The sequence below is a fragment of the Suricata suricatta genome, chromosome 4, assembly GCF_006229205.1.
Source record: "Suricata suricatta isolate VVHF042 chromosome 4, meerkat_22Aug2017_6uvM2_HiC, whole genome shotgun sequence".
NCBI lineage: Eukaryota > Metazoa > Chordata > Mammalia > Carnivora > Herpestidae > Suricata > Suricata suricatta.
In genome coordinates this window covers 147,666,872-147,691,971 of record NC_043703.1, presented here as the reverse complement: position 1 = coordinate 147,691,971, position 25,100 = coordinate 147,666,872, and positions in this window count along the sequence as shown.

Sequence of the window (25,100 nt, the reverse complement as noted above, 5' to 3'; positions counted from 1 at the left end):
GGAGCAGCAAGTAAAAAGGTCTAGAAATGAAGCAAGAGAAAGCAGGTACTTCTGGGGATCTACAGTTGTAACCGAATGAAGAGTAGCCAAAATGAAGGGGGAGTAGAGAAAAGTAAGGCTGGAAAGGTAATTATAAAGGGCCATGAAAAAGACTCTCAGAATTTTACCATATGTTTTCACTCATAGGTCTAACAGGAGAAACCTATCAAGAGATTACGGGAAAGGGAAGGGGGTGAAAAGAGTTAGGGAGAGGGATGGAGGCAAATCATGAGAGACTCTTGAATACCAAAAACAAACTGAGGCCTGAAGAGGGAGGGGGAGTGGGGAAGGAGAGTGATGGTCATGGAGGAGGGCACTTGTGGGGAAGAGCACTGGGTGTTATACGGAAACCAACTTGACAATAAACTATAAATAAATAAATAAAAGACAAACAAAAACAAAAAAAAATTGTCCTAAAAGTTAGAGAGAACCCTAAAAAGTTTCAAGCTGAGAAGTGATCGAGTTCTACTTACACTTCAGAAATCATGTTCTGGAGAGTAAATTGGAGCAGGCTAACTATAGGAGCAAGAAGCCTAGCTTTGGCCTGGGCACGTGATGCCAGGCACGGAAATGGTCCAGAAGGAAGTCATGCTAGTCTGCTAGTGAAACTGAAGAGGAGATATATCAATGTAGTATTGCCTGAGAAGTTTGCATAGGAGTAAGCAGTGCCTTGAAAGTAAAAGAGAAACACCGCAAGTGCCTAACCTGCCTCATGAGAAAAGAGCAAATGTTGGCAGGTAAATGGGAGGCGGGTGGGGATAAAATGGTTTCAGGTGGAGGAAAGGGTCGAGGCGTGGGGATAAGCATATGTTGTCTTCTGGGGAGTAGCAATTCCACAGCGCTAGAGCAAGGAGTGAAAAGCAAGACTGGCCAAAGATGAGGATGGACAAATTTGCAACTGTCAGAAGCAATGATTTAGGAGATTGGTCTCTGTGCTAAAGGCAATAGAAAGCCAAAGCCTAAAGCAAATTTCACCCCAGAAGGGCCACTTTGTCATATGTACATAATTGGGATTGCCATTGGGCCAGACTGGAGACAAGGAGCCCAGTTGGGAAATGGGTACAATAATCCAGGTCAAACCTCCTGGTAGTCAGAATGAGGAATGGGGCAGTGGAGTTGGGGAGGTATCAAGAGGGTGGACCTGTAGAACATGGTGGAAAACTGAATAGGTGAGAATCAAGAGAAGTAGGTCACAGAGGATGTCCACATTTTTGGAGACTACGTGGATAGGGGTGTCATTCCCCAAGCTACAGACCACAGGAGAGAAGTGCATGGAAGGTAGGGAAAGAAGGAGCTAGTCATTTCTGTGTTCTCATCTAGGTAGGATGTTTGATAGACATGGGATATACAGATCAGGCATCAGGTAAGGATTCTGGGCTTGGCTATGAGGTTGAGTATTTTCTGCATATCCTTGGTGTACACAAGAGAGTGTGAGGTTTTTCCAGCAGTTCTTACCCCCAGCCTCTCTGGGTGAGAGGCATCATCACCCCTGGTTTCAAGCAGGGATGGGTATCACATAGCTGAAGGGAGGTTGGACCACAAGTCCTCAAAATCTCTTCAGCTGAACCTCTAACTCATCAGCCTTTCCCACCTTCTAATATATATTTCTCTTTACACATTATCAGAAAGTTCAACTCAACTTCAGAGTCAGATCCACTAATGTGATGACATCAAAACTACACTTCCTTAAAGACTGTGTGCTGTCTCATGCTGTCTTCCAAGCTCCTCTTCCTCCCAGGAAGCCCAACCTTCTCCTGGAACTTTCCTCTTCTTTGTACCCCAAAACTCTGATCTTCCAGCTGCTGCCTACTGTCCCCACTAGCCTGCCTGCCCTCTTTTCTGCCTGTCCTGGTAATTCCCATCATATATCTCTGTGACTGATGAACAGGGAGTTAATCAGAGTGCAGTCAACTGTACCCTCGAATCATGGACTCATTTTGAGTTGTCTTAATTGAACCATCTCTCTGGGAAAGATGAACTGCAGATGACAATTGAGAAGGCTTGTGCAAAAGGTAAAGAGATGGGTCTTCTAAAATGAATATATTTCAAAGTCAGATGACAAGAACCATAGGTTCACCTAAAATCATTCAGCCTGCCAATCATCACTCAGCAACTGTTTACTTTGTGCCCCACATCCTATTGGGATCTCTAGGAATTCAGGTTACTGGCTATCTCTGCCCTCAGGCTATTTTTCTGTCTTTGCCTAGCTTGAAGGCGTGAAAGCCTGAAGACTCTTTAGGGAAGGATGAGCTTGGAGGTGGCTTCCTTGTGACACCAAAGAAACAGGTGATGGGCTGACAAAGTGGCCCTCGTATGAAATCCACTCAATGTAGGTTAGCTTCCCCTGCTGGAAAGAAGCAAGGAGGTTGCAGTAAATACCCTCTGGCCATGTTTCATTTTCTTGTGTTTTGACAAACAGAGCTACATGTCCCAGCCTGCCTTGCGTTGGGTGTAGGGGAGTTCTGGCCACTCAGTTTTGCCAGTACATTCAGGCCAATGTTGCCCTCACATAAGGCTGGGAAAGGTGTGACCTGCCCAGAGAGCACTTCAACGAGCAAGGTCTTTCTCTCACTGGCAGAATCCATGTCTCAGTGAAGCCAAGCTCTGCAAAGTCCATCTCCACTATTTCAAGGAGCAAATGAGCCCATCCTATGTTCTAGATAGAGGAAAATTTAAAAAGCGGAGTCTGCAGGCAGTACACCAGAGTACAACTTAATTTTGTTCAGTCTCTGATGATTCAAAATCAGAAGGGACACAGGCACCTGGGTGACTCAGTCAGTTAAGCGTCCCCTTCGGCTTAGTCATAATCTCATGTTCATGAGTTCAAGCTCCGCATCAGGCTCTGCTGACAGCTCAGTCTGGAGCCTGCTTCAGATTCTGTGTCTCCCTCTCTCTCTGCCCCTCCCAAGCTCATGTTCTGTCTGTCTGTCTCTCTGTCTCTCTGTCAAAAATAAATTTTAAGAAAACATTTAAAAATTATTTTAAAAAACAAAATCAGAAAAGACAGAGGCAAATTCAACTAAAACTAAATTCTGGCCTGCATCTGCACTCAGAAGAAATAATAAGTGAAGGCAATCAGGTTCTGTTTATTCTCCTCTCGCAAGGACAAATCATTGGTTACCTTCAGCAAGGCTTTGTATCACCATTCTAGATGCCAGGCCCAAAGAATACTAATTTGGCTTGGGCCCCTGCTATGAAATGCAACCCAGCTGATATTCAAACATGCATAAACATTGTCATTTGCTAATAGTGGCTAATGGCTTTAATCATAGAATAAAACAAATCAATAATTAACCTTAGCAGTAGAAGTGCAACTTGGATTCGAAAATAATGAATTCACTAATGGTTCTTGCTGCCATTAGTACATATACGTCAGGGTAAATATGCAGAAACATGCCCATTTCCAAGCAGCTAATCTAGTCATAAATTATCAGATTATGACTCTAATTTGGACATGAAGGAGGGCAGTAAGTAATACCAAGGTATCTCGAATTTATTAAGAAAACAATAAGGTTACATGTGAAACCACTTATTTACCATGCAACTCACATTCTATGTTGGGTCTGTGCCAGAAGCAGGTGGCAGAGAGCAGCAAAGTGACCCCTCCGGCTCGGGGAGGCCCATCCCAGCTGGGTAGGTAATGCCAGCAGCATGGTAAAGGCGCTGACAGAGGGCTGCTCTCACGCTGGGGCTGCGCACTGGCAAAGCCTGGAGAAGGAACGACAGCCGAGTCAGGTCTTGAAAGATGAGTGGAGGTTGCCAGATTGACAAAAAGTGAAAGGTCAAAAAATTAAAATAATAAATAAAAGGAAGATAGATAGCCTCTCTATGACTCTGCAAGTGTGTCCACGTGGCTACAAAGGACTTAGAAGGGCACAGTGGGTGCTGGAGGAGGAGTTGATAACAAGCCTGATCACAGAGGCTCTGGGGTATCTTGCTCAGGTTTTTAGTTTTTTTCCTAATAGTCAATGAGAGCCACAAAAACCTGATCTATAAGTAATTAGAAATAAGATCCACGAGTACTGAGAATTTTGTTCACATAACAAATAATAGGAATAGGTTTTATTTGAGGAAATGTATGTTTATCTTGTTTGTCTCAAATCATAAGCAGTTCCCCTAAAGTCTCGAAAGATTGAATAATTCTCAGGATTTAGAAGTGCTGAGCTGGACAACGGCTATGATAAATGCAGAGATTTCTACCCAAAGGCTAGCCTGGACTTGGATCACATTCAATTTTAGTTACATCTGACTATGATTTGTTTTGTGGTGTTTTGTTTTTAACATAAGATTTGAGTATGTCCAAGATCTTTTAAGATAATCTGGCAGGCTAAGTTTCCCTTTTATGGAGGATGATATGACAGATATTTTTGTTTACCTACCCAGAGGCCAATCCCCCCTTCTTTCATGCTGGGAGAGCCCTGATTTTGTTCCTGTGTCTACTCCTCCCTCTTCTGACTGGGGCAAATGCTGACTGGTAAAAGCCAATAATGTAGATGGCTTTCTCCTTGCCAGTGATTGGGCCATGACCAAATTCTGGGCAATGATATGTAGTATGAGATCTGCTGGAGCTTCTGAGGAAAGTTTTTCTCTCTGATGTAAAGGACTATTCCCTCTCTTGTTCTGTCTTAGGGATTATTAGGAGGCTGTCAGTTATTGTAATGGGAAGCAGCCTAAAGACGATGCCAGTTCCTGAAGATGGCAAAGCAAAAATATGAAAAAAGACTGAATCTTCCATTATGCAGCAGAAATAAACCAGCTTGGAGCTACCCTACCTCCAGGCTTTATATCTGAGATAATAAATTTATTCTCCTTTAAGCCTTTAAGCAGAGCATCCCTGCTATCATAGTTGGCCAACAGCATGTCCAGCTCGGCTAGTACACACCAATGCCCCATCTTAGTTGTCACGGCTGGCACTCATGATTGACAAGTCAGAGCCTATGCTGATGAATGTGTCATTACTTCTTATCTGGGGCACCTGCCAAAATTACATCAAGAGAAGAGACTCATTACATACAAGGGAATACCAATACGATAATGGGAGATTTTGCAGCTGAAACCTTGTGGGCCAGGCAGGAGAGGGTAGGTATGATATCTCAAAAATATTAAAAGAAGAAAGAACATTCAACCAAGAACATTACACCCAGCAGGGCTGTCCTTCAGGAATAAAGGATGATAAAGATGTTTCCAAACAAACAAAAGCTAAGAAATTTATCACCACTACACCTGACTCAAAACAAACGCTAAAGAGAGTTCTTCCAGTTGAAATGAAAGGATGCTAATTAACAACATAAAAACATATGAATATGTAAAACTCACCAGTAAAGGTAAATATGTAGTCAGACTCCTAATATTACAATGGCTGTGTGTAAGTCATTTTCAATGCAAGTTTAAAAGTTAAAAAAAAACAAATGTATTAAAAATAGCTACAATAATTTGTTATTGGGTATATAACATAAACAAGATGTAAATTGTAACACTGAACATGGAATGCAATAAGAAAAGATATAGTTTCTATATGCTATCAAAGTTGTTATCAGCTTAAAATAGGATGTTATAACTGTAAGATATTTTTATATGCAGCTCATGTAAACACAGAGGAAAAACCTACAGAAGATATGCAAAAAAATGAGATAAAGGAATCAAAGAATACCGCTATAAAAGTTTGCAAATCATAGAGGAAGACCTCAAGAGAGAAAGAAAGGAAGAAAGGAACAACGAACCAGTGAGAAAACAATTAAGAAAGTAGCAATAGTAAGTTGCTACTTATCAATAATTACTTTAAATATAAATAGATTAAACTCTCCAATCAAAAGACATAATATCAATGGGTTAAAAAAAAAAAAGAAGACTCAATGATATACTGCCTATAACTGACTCATTTTTAGCTTTAAGGACACACAGGCTAAAAGTGAGGGACAGAAAAAGATATTATATTATAAGTAAATGGTAACAAAACAAAACAAAAAAGCAGGGGTAGCTATACTTACATTATGCAAAATAAAATGGTCATAAGGGACAAAAAAGTTCATTGCATAATGATAAAAGGGGCAAATTCATCAAGAAATTATAACAATTATAAATATTTATGTACCTAATGTCAGAATACCTAAATATTTAAAGCAAATACTAACAGAACTAAAAGGAGAAATAAACAACAATACAATAACAATAGGGGATTTTGATGTCCCTCATGCAACAATGGATAGATCATCCAGAAAGAAAATTAATAAGGAAATAGAGGATTTGAACAACAATATAGACCAAATAGACAGCAGACACATACAGAACATTCCATCCAATAGGAGCAGAAAACACATTCTTCACAAGTGCACACAGAACATTCTCCAGAAGGTATCATGTGCTTTAAGCTACAAAACAAGTCTCAACAAATTCAAGAAGATAGAAATTAACTCAAGGATCTTTTCTGAACATAACAGCATGAAACTAGAAATCAATAACAGGAGGAAAATTGGGAAATTCACAAACAAGGGACATTAAAAAAATACACTCCTCAGGAACTAATGGATAAAAAAAAAATCAAAATCGAGGGAAATTAGGAAATATCTTGAGACAAATAAAAATGGAAACACAACACACCAAAACCTATGGGATGTAGAACAGTGGTTCTAAGAAGAAAGTCTATAGCTATAAATGCCCACATTAAGAAAAAAGAAATATCTCAAATAAACGACCTAATGTTATACCTCAAGGAACTGTAAAAAAGAAAAACAAACTAAGCCCAAAGTTAGCAGAAGGAAATAATAAAGATTAGAGCAGAAATAAATCAAATAGAGAACAGAAAACCAATAGAAAAGATCAACAAAACTAAGAGTTGATTTTTTGAAAAGATAAACAAAATTGATAAAGCTTTGTCTAGGCTAACCAAGAAAAAGAAAGTAGGGATTCAGGTAAATAAAATTGTAAGTGAATGATGAGTCATTACAACTGATACCACCGAGATACAAAGGATGATAAGAGACTACTCTATGAACAGAATTCTATGCCAACAAATTAGACAACCATAAAGAAATGGATAAATTTCCTGAAACATACAGTTTAGCCAGAATAAATCATGAAGTGTGACATCTGAACAAACTAGTAATAAGTGAAGAGATTGAATCCATAATCAAAAATCTCCCAACAAAGAAAAGTTCAGGGCCAGATGGTTTCACTGGTAAATTCTACTAAATATTTAAGAAAAAAACTGGGGGCACCTGGGTGGCTCCGTTGGTTAAGCCTCCGACTTTGGCTCGGTAAGTAATGATCTCGCAGTTTGTGAGTTTGAGCCCTGTGTCAGGCTCTGTGCAGATAGCTCAGAGCCTGGAGCCTGCTTTGGATTCTGTGTCTCCCTCTCTCTCTCTGCCCCTACTCTTCCCCCCTTCTGTCTCAAAAATAAATATACATTTAAAATGTAAAGAAAAATTAATGCCAATCCTTCTCAAAATCTTTCAAAAACCTGAAAAGGAAGAAATACTCCCAAACTCACTTATAAGGTCGCCGTTACCCTGACAACAAAGCTTGATGAGGATATTACAAGAAAAGAAAACTTAGGTCACCATTCTTGATCAGTGTAGATGTGAAAATTCTCAACAAAATACTAGCAAACTGAATTCAATATACTGGAATATTATTGAACCATAAAAAAGTAGGAAAGTCTAGCATTTACAACAGTAGAGATGGATCTTAAGAGCACTACTCTAAGTGAAATAAGTTAGACATGGAAAGATAAATAGTAGCTGACCTCACTTCTAGGGGAAATCTTCAAAAATCTAACTTACAGAAACAGAAAGTTGATTGGTGGTGGTCAAAAGGTAGGAGATAGGGAAAATGGGGAGATGTTGGCCAAAGGGTACAAACTTCCAGTGATAAGATGAATAAATTCTGGGAATATAATATATAGCATGGTAAATATAGTTAACAAAACTATATACTTTAAATTTGTCAATAGCAACCTACCACAAAAATGGTAGGAGTGGGGATGCAGGTAACTATGTGAGGTGACACGTGTATCAACTAACATTAAATTGTGGTAATCATTTCACAAAATATACACATAGCAAATCATCACATTTTATACCAGAAACTTATACAAGGTCATATGTCAATTATATTTCAATAAAGCTGGTGAGAGTGGGGGAAGTGGTTGGAGCCAAATCCCAGAGAATCTCGAATGAGAATATGAGATTTAACTGTCTTTGGAAAACAGGAAGTGCCGTTGCCAATTTGCAGATCTCCCAAGGTTTCCTTGGAACTGACAGATGACACTTTTGGACTCAATTGTCAGCTCTGGCCCCAACACCCTCTACAAGTTATGACTTGTCACACTGATACTTCTACTCCGAGTCTCACCCAGTGGAAACTAAGGTCTGGCCTGTGGTATCTCTGCCTCATCTCAAGAGATGGCAGGAAGATAGGGAGGAAGGTCCTTAGAATCATTGAGAGCCCATAGAGATTGTACTGTCTGACACCTAACAGTACAACTGAGAAATGTAAGAGGCCAATGGGAAAATAACTTGCCCAGGGCCACTTTGGGATTAAAAACCAGAACCGGAACTAAAGCCTTCCAATCTCCAGGCCAGGGCGTTGTTCCAACAGAGTGCGGGTTTTACAAACCTGGTCTTGCAATGTAGCCACCACGACCCTGATGCCATCTACCTCTCCAGGGTCTCACGAGTGTCTGCGCATCTGTCTAGGTGTGTGCATGCACATGCAGGAGGAAGGCATGATAAAAATGATAAGGGGGAGCCTGGGTGGCTCAGTCGGGTAAGAGTCCAACTTCGGCCCAGGTCATGATCTCGTGGTTCATGGGTTCGAGCCCCATGTTGGGCTCTGTGCTGATAGCATGGAGCCTGGAGCCTGCTTTGGATTCTGTGTCTCCCTCTCTCAACCCCTCCCTCCTTCACAGTCTCTCTCTCTCAAAAATAAATAAACATTAAAAAAAAAAAAGTAATGAGGACTTCCAAAGGACATTTTTAGGGACATAGCACAACCATCCCTCCAGCCTGGCAATGTCCCACCTACTCAGAGAGATCATTCATGGGAAGAACTGGAAATATGAGAGCCCACTTCTGGGCATAGGGGCAACAAAGCTATTGCAAACAAACAAACAAACAAACAAAAAACTCAACACTCAGAATGCACGTCCTTTCCTTCCTCCTGCAGATTGTGCCTTCCTCCCATCGCCCCGCCCTCTAGCCCTACCCCAGTGGCCAGCCAGGCAAGGACCAGTGGTTAATAGCTAGCAAGCTAAGGTGAAAATCCGTCATGCCCTTTTCTCCAGTGTCTCTGCACTCATTTAAAAGCCATTTCATTAAATTTAAAGCCCCAAGACACTTGTAACTATATTGAAAATCAAAGTCACTTAGGAGCCTCAAAAGTGGAAATGGCTAGAACCTGGTTTGGACTAAGATACCAGGAGGGGAAGTGGTCGCCAGAGCCGAGGGCACGGCCGGTTTGTCTGGGTCACCCCTGCCAGGTGTGGCAGGAAACAGAAACACAAGTCTTTCCATAAGAACCATGACCTTCAGGCCATCAGCTCACCATGCAGTGGGAGGCACAAATGGCAAGGGCTAATTGGACTGTGACAGCCAGCCACTGCTCAGTCTAAGAATTCTGCCTCTCCCTGGACAAGGATTCACTGAGTACAGAGTGTGACTCCTATCTTCCAATGGACTGTGAGCTTCCTAGGCCCACAGGTAGGGAAGGATTCTTCTCCGGGCCCCACTCAGGCCCTGGAGAAGCTTTGTCCAGTGCTCAAGACACACAGCTTACCGTGCTTGCTTCATTCCCAGGCCCACCTCCTCCTCCTTCCTGGGAACCCAAAGGCTTTGCTTGTGATACCTTTGTCCTGCTGGGATATCACTTTGCTGTATGTACATCTTAAGTCCAGATCCCTAAAAAGATAAACTAGCGATCCTTACCACTCACAGATCACTATGCTGGGACACAGAACCTCCAGACAAATGAATGAACAAAGGAAGCTTTTGTCTAAATTGAGTCTCCGCTTTCTATGCAGTGGGCTTATCAGACCACCCTTGAGTGTCTTTCATAAGTAGGTGTCCAATGAATGTTTGTCTATTGAAACATTTGCCCAGTCCTTTCTTTCAGAAGGCCACGAGACTGGTCACTGTGATCCCCTGCTCATAGGCACACGGTCTGCCTAGGAAAAGCCAGGACAGGGAAATATCAAAACCGGTTAGAGGCCCCTTGGCCGTAGGAGTCACGGTTTGTCTTTCCAACTGTAAGGAAAAGGAAGAAGTCATGTCTGGTCAGTTCTAAACTAACATTAGGCAATTAAACTCAGGGGGCCTGTTGTAAGGTCAGAAGTCAGCAAAGCCATATTTCCAAACAAAGTTGGAATACATCTGAAGAAGCAATGCTTTAAAATCTCCACAGACGAAAATAGCTGAAGAATGATGTTTGAGGAATTCGGATTTAACTCAGCAAGTGACAGTTCAGCAAGAGGAGCTGTGAGCTGGGCAGTGAGACAAGCTGATGAGCTCATCCTCGCGCCTCCCCCAGTCTGACCCAACCTGCTGCGGGTAAGAGAGGTGGAGGCCTGTGTTGGCTTCTTAAAAGGTGGAGAGAAATGGATGTGACCCGGCTGACCCCAGGGTCTGGAGCAAAGGCTTACTTGGACACTTAATGCTGCTGGTTCTGGATAAGATGTGGTTTTGAGACAGGGCTGTGGGGGGAGGGGGTGGAAGCCAAAAAGGAAGGATAGAAATGCAATTTGTAAAATCCTTGAATTGTGATAAAAATCCAATACAGTTGAAATTTCATCAGTTCTAGGAACCATCCCCAAAGTGGGGAGAAGGGGCTGGGTTTTATCATGTCAAAAAGTCAGCAATAAAGGAACTGGCCTGCAGTCAGGGCAGAGCCAAGCTGACATTTCAGCCCAAGATGCATTCCTTTTAAGGGCCAGGATTTTAAAGAATGTGCTTTTCAGCCTCTCCCATAAGCTCACACAGGCAGCTGAGGCAGAAGGAGCTGTGTGAGCAGTGAGATGTGGTTTTCTCTTTACCCTTAGATGCCTTTCAAGGCATGCTCCCTGACTCCTCCCTCCTGGCACCTACCCCAGACAGAGTGGGCTTGGCTGGAGGGTTGGGAAGGGAAGACACTCGGGAAAAAGGATGAGAAAAAGTGTTTTCAAGGCTAGCTATGCAGCGAACTCGCTGAGTGTCATCTGGTCAGGCTTATGATAAATGTGTAGGTCAAGGGGAGAATGCTGTCCTGCTCAGAAATCCACAGATCTGCCTCTGATGTGTAAAAGGCTCAAGTCTGAACATTGCTGAAGGCAGCCTGGTATGCATTCATTCGTTCACTCATTCATTCATTTAACACACACCTCTCAAAAGCCTTCTCTTTACTCAAATCCATGCAAAGGAAGTAGTGTCAGCCCTGAAGCCATGTCTCAAATGATCACAAAGCAACCACTTGTCATGTTTTTCTGGTCATGGGCTGCAGTGCTCTGCTAAGTTCTGCTATGGTCTATTCTCGAGTAAAAGGAGGAGACTGGGTATTCAGAAGACTCGGGATGACCAATGACCTTATTTTAGTGCTCTCAGACAATCAATCAATCAATCAATATAAGTTGAACATTGCCCGTGGGTCTATGAATCAAAATATATTTCTGGTTAAAGTGGAAATATGGGTTTGGCATGAGATTTCACTTGGCAGACATGTGTAACAGAGATGTCCTATCCTAGGATACTGGTGATCAAAAAGCCAAAGTCATTTCATACCTTCTGGACACAATAGAATCTTCAGAATAAGTTTATTGGGGAACATTTATTTTTATTGCTCAGTTAAAACTGAACTTTTTCATTATAACAATAGGGGTCCGTTTTGCTTTGAGCTTTACACTATTCAGCCACTGAGATGAAAAAAAATCTCCAGGTAATTTGACAAGTGATTTCTGCATTGGTACCAAAATCACATATAAAACCAAGGTCTAGGAAAGCACTGCAACTAATCATAATGTCTTAGAAACTCTTATTCTACAGAAGTACTAAGAACAATGTCCAAAGCATACACATTTTTCCAGTCTCCAAATAAGCTCATAAACATCATTTGCATTTTTAGTATAATAACAGTTGATATCAATAGTTCTTCTCACACAAAGTTATATGGATTTTGAGGCAGAAACTATATAGTTTTTGGTCTTTGCCAAAAGAATTTTGGATATTAAAAGGCACAAACCATGCTTATGAACACATGCATTCACACACATGTAACCAATGTCAACTCTTTGTGAGAACTCGAAGAGCAGCAGAAAGTCACAGTATTGGAAATAATAGCCAATGCTCTTTGCCTTCAGATAAGTAAGTTCCATCCAAATCAGGGATCAGTCATGTCTTCTAAACTATAATATGAAGATGTTAATAAGTGTGAGATATTAATAGGTGTTAAGATATTAAAATATTAATAGGTGTTCTGCCACAGAAAGGTGGAGTGGTCAACTAAGTTTGGTAAAAATGGTAGATTAAACCAAATAAGATGGCATTTTGTTCATTGTTTGTTTTTATTGCTAATCAGCAAGGAGCTTTAATGCATTCACACACACTGTGAAGTCAAGATGGAAACAGAGTATGCTCTACTTTCTAAACTTAATTAACCACATTATACTCTTTGTTAGGGAATACCAGCCTTCTGTGGGAATACCTCTATAGAGGACAATTGTCTCTGTCTTGGCCATAAATATCTTAAGAATCATCTTGGCCCTGTGGAATTTTCTTTGACCCATCCATGTAAGGACAATCCCTCCTCTATTCCCCCAGGGTAGTCTCAATAGAATACAAAGAATCCCAAATATTTTCCTATTTTACATATACCGTATACATTTATATATCCAAAGTTACATATCCACATATGTAATCTCCTTCAAGGTACAAATTATACATTACTCGTCCATGTAACCTCAAAGCTTGGCCCATGGCTACTATTAATCATAGTGGAACCTATGAATGAATGAATGAATGAATGAATGAATGAATGAATTAATTAATTAATACTACTTAAAAATAACCTACTTTACTGAAGTTTCAGGAATATCAGTTTCTCTATTTAAACTGATCAACTCATTTTGCTACATGTACTGTCATCTGTGACCCAATATACAAGTTGCATTACACACAGGTGCTCTGAAGTAGTCTTTATTAGGTTCTATGCAGTCAAATAATCTTCCTCTTGGTAGTACTCAAGGCCAGCCTTCCCTCCTGCTCTGACTTTCGACTGTTTCCTGTCACACACTCACCATCTCAGAAATACAGCAATACTCCACCTTCTCTAACTTTGGCTGGCATTTCCCTGTCCCTGAGCACTTACTGCTCCATTCTTTCCATCTTCAGTCTTTGGGCAACTGTTCACCCAAAGTCTACTAAAGCCTGGGCATTGTACCAGGCACTGGGTTATGAGGATGAATTGGTAGGGTTGCTGTTCTCAAGGATATTACAATGGCCACATACACAGAGCTATGCCACCACACAGAGCATGCCCCATGCTGTGACCAAGCTCAGTATGGGCTACTACGTCAGCACAGCAAGAGTACTGGAGCAGGACTTACTGAGAAGGAGCTGTTTAAGCTGGATCATTCCTTGAGTTCCATGTCATTAGTGAGCGCATTTACTCATCCTCAAAGGCAAGAATCTAGGCTCTGCCCTCTCTCTTCTACTTCCCATTTCAATATAATAAACATTCAGGGTTTGTCCACTGAAGACATCAGGCATCCTCATCCATGTATCAAATTTGATGAGTTATAATTAAGACTGTTCTACATATAAGAGCTATCTGAGATTAGAGAAGAAGGAAATAGGAAGGAAGTAGGAAGCAGCTTACCAGGGCAGCCCTCATGGTGTTGGTGTTGTCATCTTACAATTGTTGTCAAATAAGATGGAAGTTATAGCATTGTCATTGTCCACACATGAGCACGCTTGGTTGTTGCCCTGGTGGCAAGGTTACATAATTACAAACCTTGGTCTTTCAATCCACAAACCATTGAAGGATCATTTGAGGAAAAAATAATGAGTCCTGGATTCATACCTTCTTGTAAGATGAAGAAAGCCCCAGATCAATGGTGTCATGCTCTGGGAAGAAATGCTTGTATTCACTGTTCTTAATGTCGCAGAGAGAGGTGTTGCCTAGAGAACCACAGACACCAGCAACTCTCAATCAGAGAGTCAATGAGCAGAGCCCATCTTGTGAAGACAATTTAGGAATATTACAACCAACAGATTTTGCTTGTATTTTCATTTTAATGTCTACACAAGCATCTAAACAAATCTTAAAAAGCTCTTTCAAGAAGGGTAAAATTACAATTCTACGTTATAAAGCATTGCGGTCACAGTTTAATTGGCAGTACTTTTCCCCTCAGAGGTACATAAAATAATGGCACATCTTAAAATCAATAGTGTCTTAGATGCTATGAAATATGGAAGCTACCTTCTTACCCAGTTAGCCCACAGAATTCTAACTGTAATTAAGTTTTCTCTTTATGTATCGCTCCAGTTGAGTTGAAAGGTCCTCCAGTCCATTAGCTATCCACCTGAGCTCCAGAAATATGTCAGTGCTCTTTGTATTCTCTGGAAGAGAACAGCAAAATGTGAAAAACTTTAATATTTAATACTGGCCTGTTATCCTCATTTCTGGTTTCAGGAAATAGATGGGGATGACTTCATTGCTCTGCAGGCAACTGTATTGATGGAACGGGCCTCACTCTGTGCAACAGATGTGCTCCCAGAGAAGATGCGCTTAATTTAGATTTTTAAAAATTCAATTGTGCTCCCACAGAAAACCAGTTTGCTTAAGACATCTCACAAACACATACACACACACACACACATACACATACACAATTTCACTTGAGAATCCTACAAACGAGGATCATAAGACTAGTTGGGAGCAGAGCCCAGGTCTGCATGCTGTGTTTCCTGACTCTGGTGGCCACCCTCACTCCTTTGAAGGATAATTATGTCTTTAGACTTATAAACCCAGAAAAACTGAAAACTCTTTCCACGTTACCTCTTCAACATGGGGCAGCACGGTGTTACTAACAAGTATGTAATTCATATATCTACAAGCGTTTGCTGTAGGTTTTTGTGTCAAGAAATAGGAAAGTAAAAACCAGATAGATGCTCAGCCTCGAGGAGGGGATTGCAATTGATGGGATTTTCAAAACGAGAAATGGTCCAGGTCTAAGGAAATGGTGTTCAGTCACAGTATCCTAAGAGTGTTCACTGGAAGGATTTTCTCCTCCTGTCATTCTGAAATCTTAATGGGCTTGAATTGATTCACTGAGCCATGCCACTGAAAGGGAAGAGAAATGTCAAGGCTCCATGTTTCTAGTCATGCATTTGGGGGGCAGACCAAAACGCACTTCAGAACTTCTAGGTTTGAATGCATTTCCACTGTGAAAAATAAATCATTGCACAAGTCTTTCCAAGCACCTACAGTGTTCCGTCTTGCCCTGGGTCCCTCTCTATGCAGCAAAAGGTGGAGCCTACCTGGTCCTCACTCACGGAGATGACTGTAGGGATGTGGTTGGTCCCACATCTAAGGATAAGGGAAAGTCACCTAAGCAAGGGTCCTGGGCTGTGGTTGCCATGGGAACAATGTATCTAATACCATCACAGCACAGGCTACAAACACCTTTACCGTGATGGGTAAATGGAGAAAAATTGCCAAAGGAATATGCCCAGAGGCTAGTACGGGTAGCAGTGCATCCAGCACACCCTGCAGAAGCCAATCAGACCTCCTGACAGCAGTGCAGACCAGCACCTGGAGGTTGCAAAAGACACCTAACTGGAAACTTTCCACTGCCTGGCAGGTATGAAGCTCCTTCACTTCACTATACACATTGCCACTAGTCTGGAGGCCTCTCTGATGCCTCTGGGGCTCTCTGTTCAAACCAGGGAAGAACCACAAGCAGGGAATCAGAGAAGTGAGTAGAGAAGGATATTGGGAGCATGAGGTGTTACATCACTGAGAACTCACAACCACCAAAGGAAAATACTAAATGATGTCATTACCTATTCTAGAATTGAGGTCAATGGATCATCAATTAAATTATGTATGTTGATACAAAGCCAGGTGAGGGCACTCTTCCTGTACATCTTTATATACAGTTCTAAGATATCCCCTTCTTTTTCCCTATGTGAGTTTTTATTTAAATAACCACAAGGATCTCAGTGCAGGGAGGAAAACACACCCTTAATGAGAAGAGAGCCACTAGTGATTTAGTGGGGTAGAGACCAAATGTGTGTGGGTGGTTGGGGTATGGATACAGTGAGGCATTCTTCCACGGACTGGGGACATGAGCCTGAGTTCCCGCCAATTAAGAAAGATGTCATTTTCCCATCTGCCCCAGAACAGCTGCTGAGCTCACACTGCTGAGCAGTGCTGCTCAAAAACCACCTTCCCAATGAGAGTAGAGAAGGGCAGGGAGAAGGGCAGAATACCAGGCACAAAGAGGTCTAAGCCCTGCTCCTCCTTCAAGGAGAAGCTTGTTGAAGATGAGTTTCAAGTAGACTACCCCACAGAGAGCCTCGCCCTAGACTCATCCCTGAACCATACAGATCCCCAAGCCAAAGACATCCCACATCGATGCTGGCAGAGGAGAAAGTGGGGGTCATCACTCACATTTCTGATTCACAGATTACCTGAGGACTGTTCTAGAGCTGGAGGGCTGAGTTCCATTAACTGGTTCCTTGGTCTGAGGCCAAACTATCAGGCACCACTTCCTGCTAACATGTTGGATTTTCCAACATAATTATTTATTCATGAAGTTCCTTAGACCTAAATACTATTCAAGCTTATTCATTTTCTTACCTCCTCTAATAATCTATCATTGAAATTATACACGTGATTCTCAATTATAAGCTAAGACTTACCTCCAGGGCCCTGATATTGTCTTAGAAATGCAGAGTTGAACCCAAAACAAAACCAATAAAGAAGGCATCTAAAATTCATTGGCACCGCCATGCAGTTTGAGTCTTATTTAAAACAACTATTCATTTTAATGACTGTTCAAGTTTATTTTCATAAAAATGTGTTTTACATAAGCCCCAAAGTTTCATACACAATTAATTCCCTTCACAAAGAAACTGTGTTTCAAATCCAGAATGGTCATGCTGGTCTCCATGACGGTAGGGCTTGTTTCTTTCAAGTTGTAGTTGCCTTTTTAACACTGTAATTAAGCTTGAGGGAAAAAATCATAATGCAAACCAAATAAATCCTGCCCTTCATACAATTATGTATGGTATGTGGTGAGGAAAAAAAATGATCTAGGCTTTGTTCATCTTAAAATACACTTGGCAGCCACTTCACTTAATAAGCTCCTTTCTCTTTCTGAGAACAAGGAAGTCATGAAGTCCAAGCAATAATGGAGGAACGCCGGCACCTCGGGAGGGAAATGACAACATCCTACAGCAGAGTCCTGCAAACGAGGCTTGGAATGCTACTCTGATCCAGCTCCTTCATAATAAGTCTGTCTCTCTGGTTCTTGCTTTCCTTATTGTTTCTGCCTTCGGTGGACCCTAAAACTTACATGATGACACAAAGCCCAACAGTGAGGAGGTACAAACCTTGTTCTCCTGAGAATTCCCCAGTCCTCAGCTGAGTACCAGCCCTCCTGCTGGGTCCAGTATCCCTGACCCTGCCACTCCCTGATTACATGGGACCTGGGATGAGAGGCTGTCCCACTGGACCCCACAGTGTTCTCTCACTGGGCCCTGTACTCCATACACATATCAGCTTCCTCTGAGTGTGCCTTGACCAGTTGAGATCATTAATGAGCTGCCCCCATTTCTTCTTCCCCTTGTGTGTTCACAGGCTGGGGGGCACTGGGGCACTGCTTAGAAAGCCACAGAATGGGGCAACCCCTCAGACCTACCCACTTATTCCACCCCCATTTCCACTGCTGACCATCAGAACTTCCAACCTGGACTATTTTAAAGCTTTCCAAGATCTCTACTGTCTTCAGGTCTGTTCCTTCCAACCCAAACAGCATTGCAATGGGTGTGGGTATTCTAAACAGCCATCCAACTACATCATGCTTCCTGCTCAGCAACTTTCATCAACACTGGGGATCATAGTGTGGTCAGAGCCTCAGACTGACTTTCAAGAATCTGGGTCTCACCTCTTCTTCTAAGTTGATGTTCCAACCTCTTCCTTCCTATATAGTATTCAAGGTACACTGATCTCTGAAAATACCCATCCTTTGATGGCCTCCATGCCTTTGCTGATGCTTTTCTTCCTACTTAGAAGGTCAAGACTACCTGTTTAAATCCTACTAGCCATTGGAGGCTTGGCTCCTTACCACCTCCACCCCATTAAGAACTTTATTTTTCCCCACATGAGCCTTATAAAAGCCTCATGTAACTCACTGAGAGCCCTTACTTGGTTTCAACAACAAGCAACCAACTCTCCATGCCCCACCTTGCATGATGCCATCTATGAGGATGTCTTACTCCTCATACAGTCCAAATACTCCTGGAGGGCAAAAGCCACATCCAATCAATCCATTTCTCCTGCTGGATAAACAAACTTGCATTTAATAGACATTAAATATATATTTGTTGACAGAATAACTGAATGAGACTTCCCCAGGGTTTCGTTTTATAAAGAAGAAGGTTAGAGGGAGAAAGAGAGAAGTAAATTTGCATACTGTGTTCTGAATTTCGTCTGACACCTTATCATATCAAGGTAGGTAGCAATCCTGTAAGTCTCAGATTAGATGCCCCTTCCTACATTAGGTGAGGTTAGGTTCCTCCTATGTACCCTCACTCACACACACACACACACACACACCCCTGCTGTGAGGGCTTGTACAGGACAAAGGAGTTGTGGAGCTACTACGTTTCCCCTCCTGGTATTTTACTCCATTGGAGGTGAGCTTCCACCAGCAACATATTCCTGGCCTCTCTCTCTACCCTCACTCACCCAGATTCTTACAAAGGGGAAGAAGGGGACCATGACCTAGTTAACCTAGCTCTCCTCCTCTCTCTTAGGAGCAATTTCCCTGCAGGAAGCACATCCCATGCCTGCTTGCTCATCCCCTGGGGCTTTCACTGGGATGTAGGCTCTCCTGCTGTAAATGGGAGCCTTGCCCTGGCCCAGACTGCCGGGACGAATGGACTAGCTGAACAAACTGAGATTCAGTGTCAGGCAGCCCATTTGCCTAGAGGTATAAGCTATATTCTCCAATAACAGCTTCCTGTGAGTCTCAGTGCTGACTTAATTTGTCATCTGCCTTACCTTTTCATCTTATATCTTGGTTGGCTCAGATTTTGAGTGAGGAAGAGGAGAGTTATTCATTGGACCTTTTAAAACCCCAACATTGTCTTACAATAATTTATTTAATCATCAGTGTTCACTGTGGACCCTCAGCTCTGTGAGGACTGGCTGTTCTCTCCTGTTCTGCATGTCCAGGGTGCCCAGCCATAACCAGTGTGTGCTGAATGGTCAACTCCAGTGAAGGTTAGTTTTAAAAAGTTATTGATGCCACTGAGAAAAATTAGAAGAAAAAGAGCAAGAAAACAGGGACGGAAGGAAGAGGAAAGGGAAGAAGTTCTACAAGAAAGAGACTGGCGAGGAAGAGAAGGCAGGAGGAAACAAGGGCATGATGAAAAAGGAAGGAAGGAAGTAAAGCAAAGAGTAGGAGTCAAGAGGGCAACATAAGAGAGACTAGGATAAGCCAAATGAGAGATTTAAAAAATAGTGCCACAACCCGGGCCCTGCAAGCACAGCCCCCAGCACCAATCAAGTCACAGCAGGTGCCCATTTCTCCCTGCCTTCCCCGCTTCCCAGCCTCTCGGGGCTTCTGGCCCCACCCACTCCCAGCTTCCGGCCACAAAAGGAACACATACTTCCCAGCCTCTCCGCCATGAGCTGCTGGGAGGAGGAACTGGGACCGGTGCAAATGAAAGCACCTGGCAAGGAAGAGGCAGCACCAAGAGTAGGCGTTATACTGCTCAGAGGCGGCCACACAGCCCCCACCCAACACTGCTGAGGCAAGCCCCCTCCCCGGAAGCTCAGAGAATGGCCCCTGATAGGCAAATACCATAGGCTCCTCCCACTGCACCTCCCCAGCACCACCCCCTCTGTCCTCCCCCTGCCCTCCACCCCTTGCTGCTCAGTTCTCATTACCCTTCTGCTAATCGAGTACAGCCGGGCACTCGATCAAAGCTATTGGTTCTGTAACTCACCCAAACGCATCACAAGCGGAGACTTTTATGACCGTCCCTGGGTATATATCTCTGTGATCTATCTCCTCTGTAAGCGTGCTCCGGCTGCCCCTGGAGTCTAGACACATCTCATTTCAAAGGATGTTTGAGAAAAGGAACCTGAGGCCTCTAATAGGTCTTCCTTCCTGCACGCCACCCCTATGCATCCAACTGCTGAAGGGGCATGAACATTTCTCAGGAAATAAGCAGGAAAATTAAGGTTAATTATTTTGTATTTATCTGATCTATAGATGAACTAGTATCACCAGGCAGCACTCATAACTGAATATTCCCTGGGACCCCCACGCAGCAGAGATTTCACAAAGAAATTCTGCTCTATTCGTAAGAAACATGTCCTGTGCATACCCAAGTTATGTCACTCACAAAATGACCTTTCAATATTTACACATGCAGTGTACATTGACGATGATGATTAACATTGTGACCCAATTCCCAGCCTCTACTAAAAACATGGAAATTGTTCACACCTATCTTGGGAGCACCCCCAACTGACAGTACCTTTAGGGTGATCTGACTCGAACCAATGGTCCACCCAGTTATCCGGCTGCCCAGTTCTGAGGTACTGAGAAGGGATTAGGAACCGCCACCAGAGACGCTAGCTCAGCTGTCCAAGGGTGTGAGGCAATGTGTTAGATGTTCATCTCCCCGCAAAGGACAAGTAAACCCTGGCAGAAATGGCTGTAGTCAGTTAGTTAACTTCCCTGAACCTTGGTCTCTTCATCTGTAAGTGGAAGAGAGAATTGGATCTACTTCATTTAACCATATGAAGATTAAACGAGAATATCTACCTTCTACTTAACACAGTGTCTGGCACACAGTAAGTGCTCAAAACACACTAGCCAGAGTGGCGATGGTGGCAGTGGTGGGAACCAGGGGGCATATTTTGTCATCCCCCAGATCTGCTCTGGTATCCCCGCTTCCCTGGCCTTGGCTACGCTCTTAACTTTCTTTCCTTAGCAACAGATGTCTCTTTCCTCTTCTCTGCCATCCCTCAAAGGCCAGCACTGGCCCCACTGTCTCCCAGATGGCTCTCTAGAGCTCTCTAGCATGCAGAACCTCTTTGTCTCTGGACTCCAGCAGCTCAAGCCAACAGTGTTTTCCTTCGGCCTTAAGCACCATCTTGTGCTGCTGACCTGTATGTTCTTCCTCGTCACCATGGAGCCACTCAGGTGTGAGGACCATGGCTTCACCTCTTGGTACTCTCCTCAGGGCTGTCTCTCCAACACGCCCTGCATCTGCAGCCCTCTGTGTCTTTGCTCACATGATGCCTGCCCCTAGGGCACCTTTTGCTACAATGCAATGCACTCAGCAAGCCTGATTAAGGCCTTCCTTAATGTCCTGCACATAAAGAGAGCTCTTCGGCCTCTGTGCACCCATGGCAACAAACATATGAATTTTACAGCCCTTTGTAATTTTTGCTGCCATCCACTGAATGCCTACTAAGTGTAGGCCCTGCGTCAGGGGCTTTACCCACATTGGCTCCGCATACTCGGAGTTCAGTGACCCCCCACTTACATTCCACAAGTGAGAAAACCAAGATGCCAGGTGAAGTGACTTCTCTCGGTTATACAGAAAGGAAGGAAGAGAAGTCGTGACTTTCTACACCTGGCTGCAAACACAGCTCTTTGTATACCTCACCAGTGATTCCCAAAGGAGTTGAATGAAGCCATAAATTGTGTGGGGTCATGTAATGGAATAGTGCCCAGCAGTGAAAAAGAATATACTATTGTTCATGCACCATGGGACATAAGCAAAGGAACCAGACACAAATCCTCAATGTGTGATTGCATTTATGTGAAGTTCAGGAAAAAGCAAAACTCATCTACATTAATAGAAATTAGAATAGTAGTTACTTCTGGGTGCCTGGGGTGAGGGCATTCACTTGGAAGGGGCAGGAAGGAGCCTCTTGGAGGCTGGAAAGCCTCCATATATATCTGAGTTGTATTCATACCAGTGCATATGCATGTAAAAATTCATATACTATATACTATATATGCATGTTACACCTCAATAAAAAATTTTAAAAAACATCTCAGGGAGGACATGTGTAGTTTTTAAAATATATTCAATATTATAATTTCATATTTGGAAACCAAAAAAAAAAATCCCCACTCTATTGCTTTTGAAACACAAACTTTAAAGGAATTTTCAAGGTTTATGTTTCTCCACAGGAGACATATGTTGAAAAGACTGAGCACACTGCACTCCACTGTTCACATTCTGCCTCAGATCCTTGCGTACGTCTGGCTCCCCCACTAGACTCAGGGCATCCTTGACGGAAGGCACCATCTTGGTACGGTGACAGCAAACAGCACAGGGACGGCTGGGTGAACAGGAAAGGTCTAGTGAGTGAGTGCTGAATGGGTCCCAGAAACTGGCTGGCTATCCCTGCCTCCTGGAACCCACGATGTGCTGAAGCATCAAAGAATTCAGGCCCACAACCGCTCTTCCCAGTGCCGTCCATCATTCAGACACATTTAGCAATTCAGAAAAAAGAAAAGAAAACATCCGCTGTAGAAAGCCTTGCTCTAAACAAGGGAAGGCTGCTCTGCGGGCCTGGCAGGGCGCTGAGCTGCTGAGGGTCTGACTCCACCCCACTAATCATATAAAATTTCCCCAGCCAATGCCTCTGCCCCCTGTGGGCAGTTTGCTCCGCATGCGGACTCCGGGCACAGAGAAGCTGCTGGAAGTTGCTCTTGCAGGCAATGGCGTTTGCTGTTCTTAGAACAAAGCCGTTAATTTGTATGTCAAGAAGCTTAGTGTATTTCACACTGTCATTCTCATCATGAACTCCCAGGGGAGGAGGGTGAGCATGAACCTTCTTGTATTGAGTGTCTGGCCTGTCAAGTCACCGGTGCAGGTCCTAGCATGAGGTGGGCACATTCAGGTAAGTTCATTTCCCCCTTTCTTGGGAGCTCATGATGAGAAGGACAGCATTCAGCATTGTCAGCCAAGCAAGACATAGATTTTTCTCAAGAACCTACCCTATGCAATAGGGGTTGTCAAGAAAATGAAGTGTCTTTGCTGGCTGATAGTGCCAGACCCCTTGATGAGCTGGGCCATGCTGAGCCCTGGAGAGAAAAATGCAGAAGCTACTTTGCTCTCGTTTAATGTAGCAAAGTGTGAGTCTGTGACACCTTCCTGCAGTCTTTATTCTGTATCAGATCTCACGAAAGTTCCTGGAAAGTTCCTGCCCAGCTGTCAGCTTTGAATTACAAGCAGATGACAAGGCATCCTTAGGTTCAGTGAGGCCCTGGACCCTACAGGATTTTGCCTTTATCATAAAAATACATCCTCATCTTTGTCAGATTCTGCAACAATCTCAGGATTCCACTCACTGCTTTTGTGCCACTCCTTTGGAGAAATTTGAGAAACTCTAGAAACTGATTATACACTTATGAATGTCTAGCCTCTTGGTCATTCTTAATTAGGACCAAGTGGACAGATTAATTGGCAGGTCCTCTCTGAATACCACAAGAGGAATCAAATGCAGTCAGATGATTAGGCAAGAGAGAGAGAGATAACAGACAAGGAGGTCCTGTCTGGAGTGGCTCCAGAGACTGGCAGAGTAGAAAATCCCTTAGAGACATTCTAGTCCATTCCTTGCTCCTTCATGTTTATAGATGCCCCCAAAGAAGGGCACTAGCCAAACTCATCCTCCCAGAGACCCCAAGACAGGAGTGGACCTTGGAGTGGGTCACATCTTCCTAGTTACCAAAGACAGGGGATCTTCTCTTTTACAATGGAGTCATAGGGTTGTTCTCCGAATTAAGTCTCTCACTCCTTCTCTGCTACCCAAGTTTGCAGAATAAATTATGTGGCCCCTTCACAGGTGAGAGCTGAGTGGAGACCCAAGCACAAGGCCACTTCTGCCTTAAGGCTCACAGATATTCTACAGAAGTTATCCCATCTGCCCTAAAACCTGAAGGCCACCCAACTAGCAGATAGCTCTCATAATTGTTGACAATACTTCTCATCCTGATATAAATAAAAATCTCCTCTACATTCATTCATGACCATTGGGGGTGCATCTCTAATTGTGAGATACCCTGAAGATCACAGGAGTAGATTTCGGCAAGTTTCTGCCCTCAGAACTTCTTAGTCTGGTAGAATTAACTTGTATTTAATAACAATACAAGATATGTGGTGAGGACTATCCCCAGAAAGGGCCCAGGGCTCTATGGGGTCATAGTTGAAAGAATCAGGAAAGGGGAAACATAGAGTAGAGGAGAAATGTGTTTGACCTTGAAAGATAGATATCTGGATAGATGAGGACAATGGGAAGGAACTAGGAACTAGCTTGCCAAAGTAAGAGGGCTCAGGATCAAAACTGGGAAGATGAGAGTATGTAGGGCATGTTCAGAAAGCATCAAGTCAATTAATGTCACCAGCCAGAGTAAGTGAAAAGGAGAAATGGGAGATAAGACCATTTAAGAAAGGGTCTAATTTAAGAAAAGTCTAAATCTCAGAGGACTGTGAATGCCATTTTGGATGCTTAGACTTTTTTCATTAGGCAAAACGTTACTGAAGAACAAGATCAGGGTCAAGGACAGCATGGGGGATTCAGAGTAGCTTGAGTGGACTTTGCCTTCAGAAGAAGGATCTGAAGACAAAAATCAAAGACAAAAAATACAGAATCCCCATATCAGAGGAAGAAACTTCTGCTCCCTTTCAAGCTTTCCACAGTCCTTATTCACCAGATTTCCCTTCTCTCCTCATATATTCAGATTTCTCCTCTCTTTTGGTTTGTTCTTCACAGACCAGACCACACATTATCAAGTCTATCTCTTATATTTAGAAAATCAAATATATACAAACTTC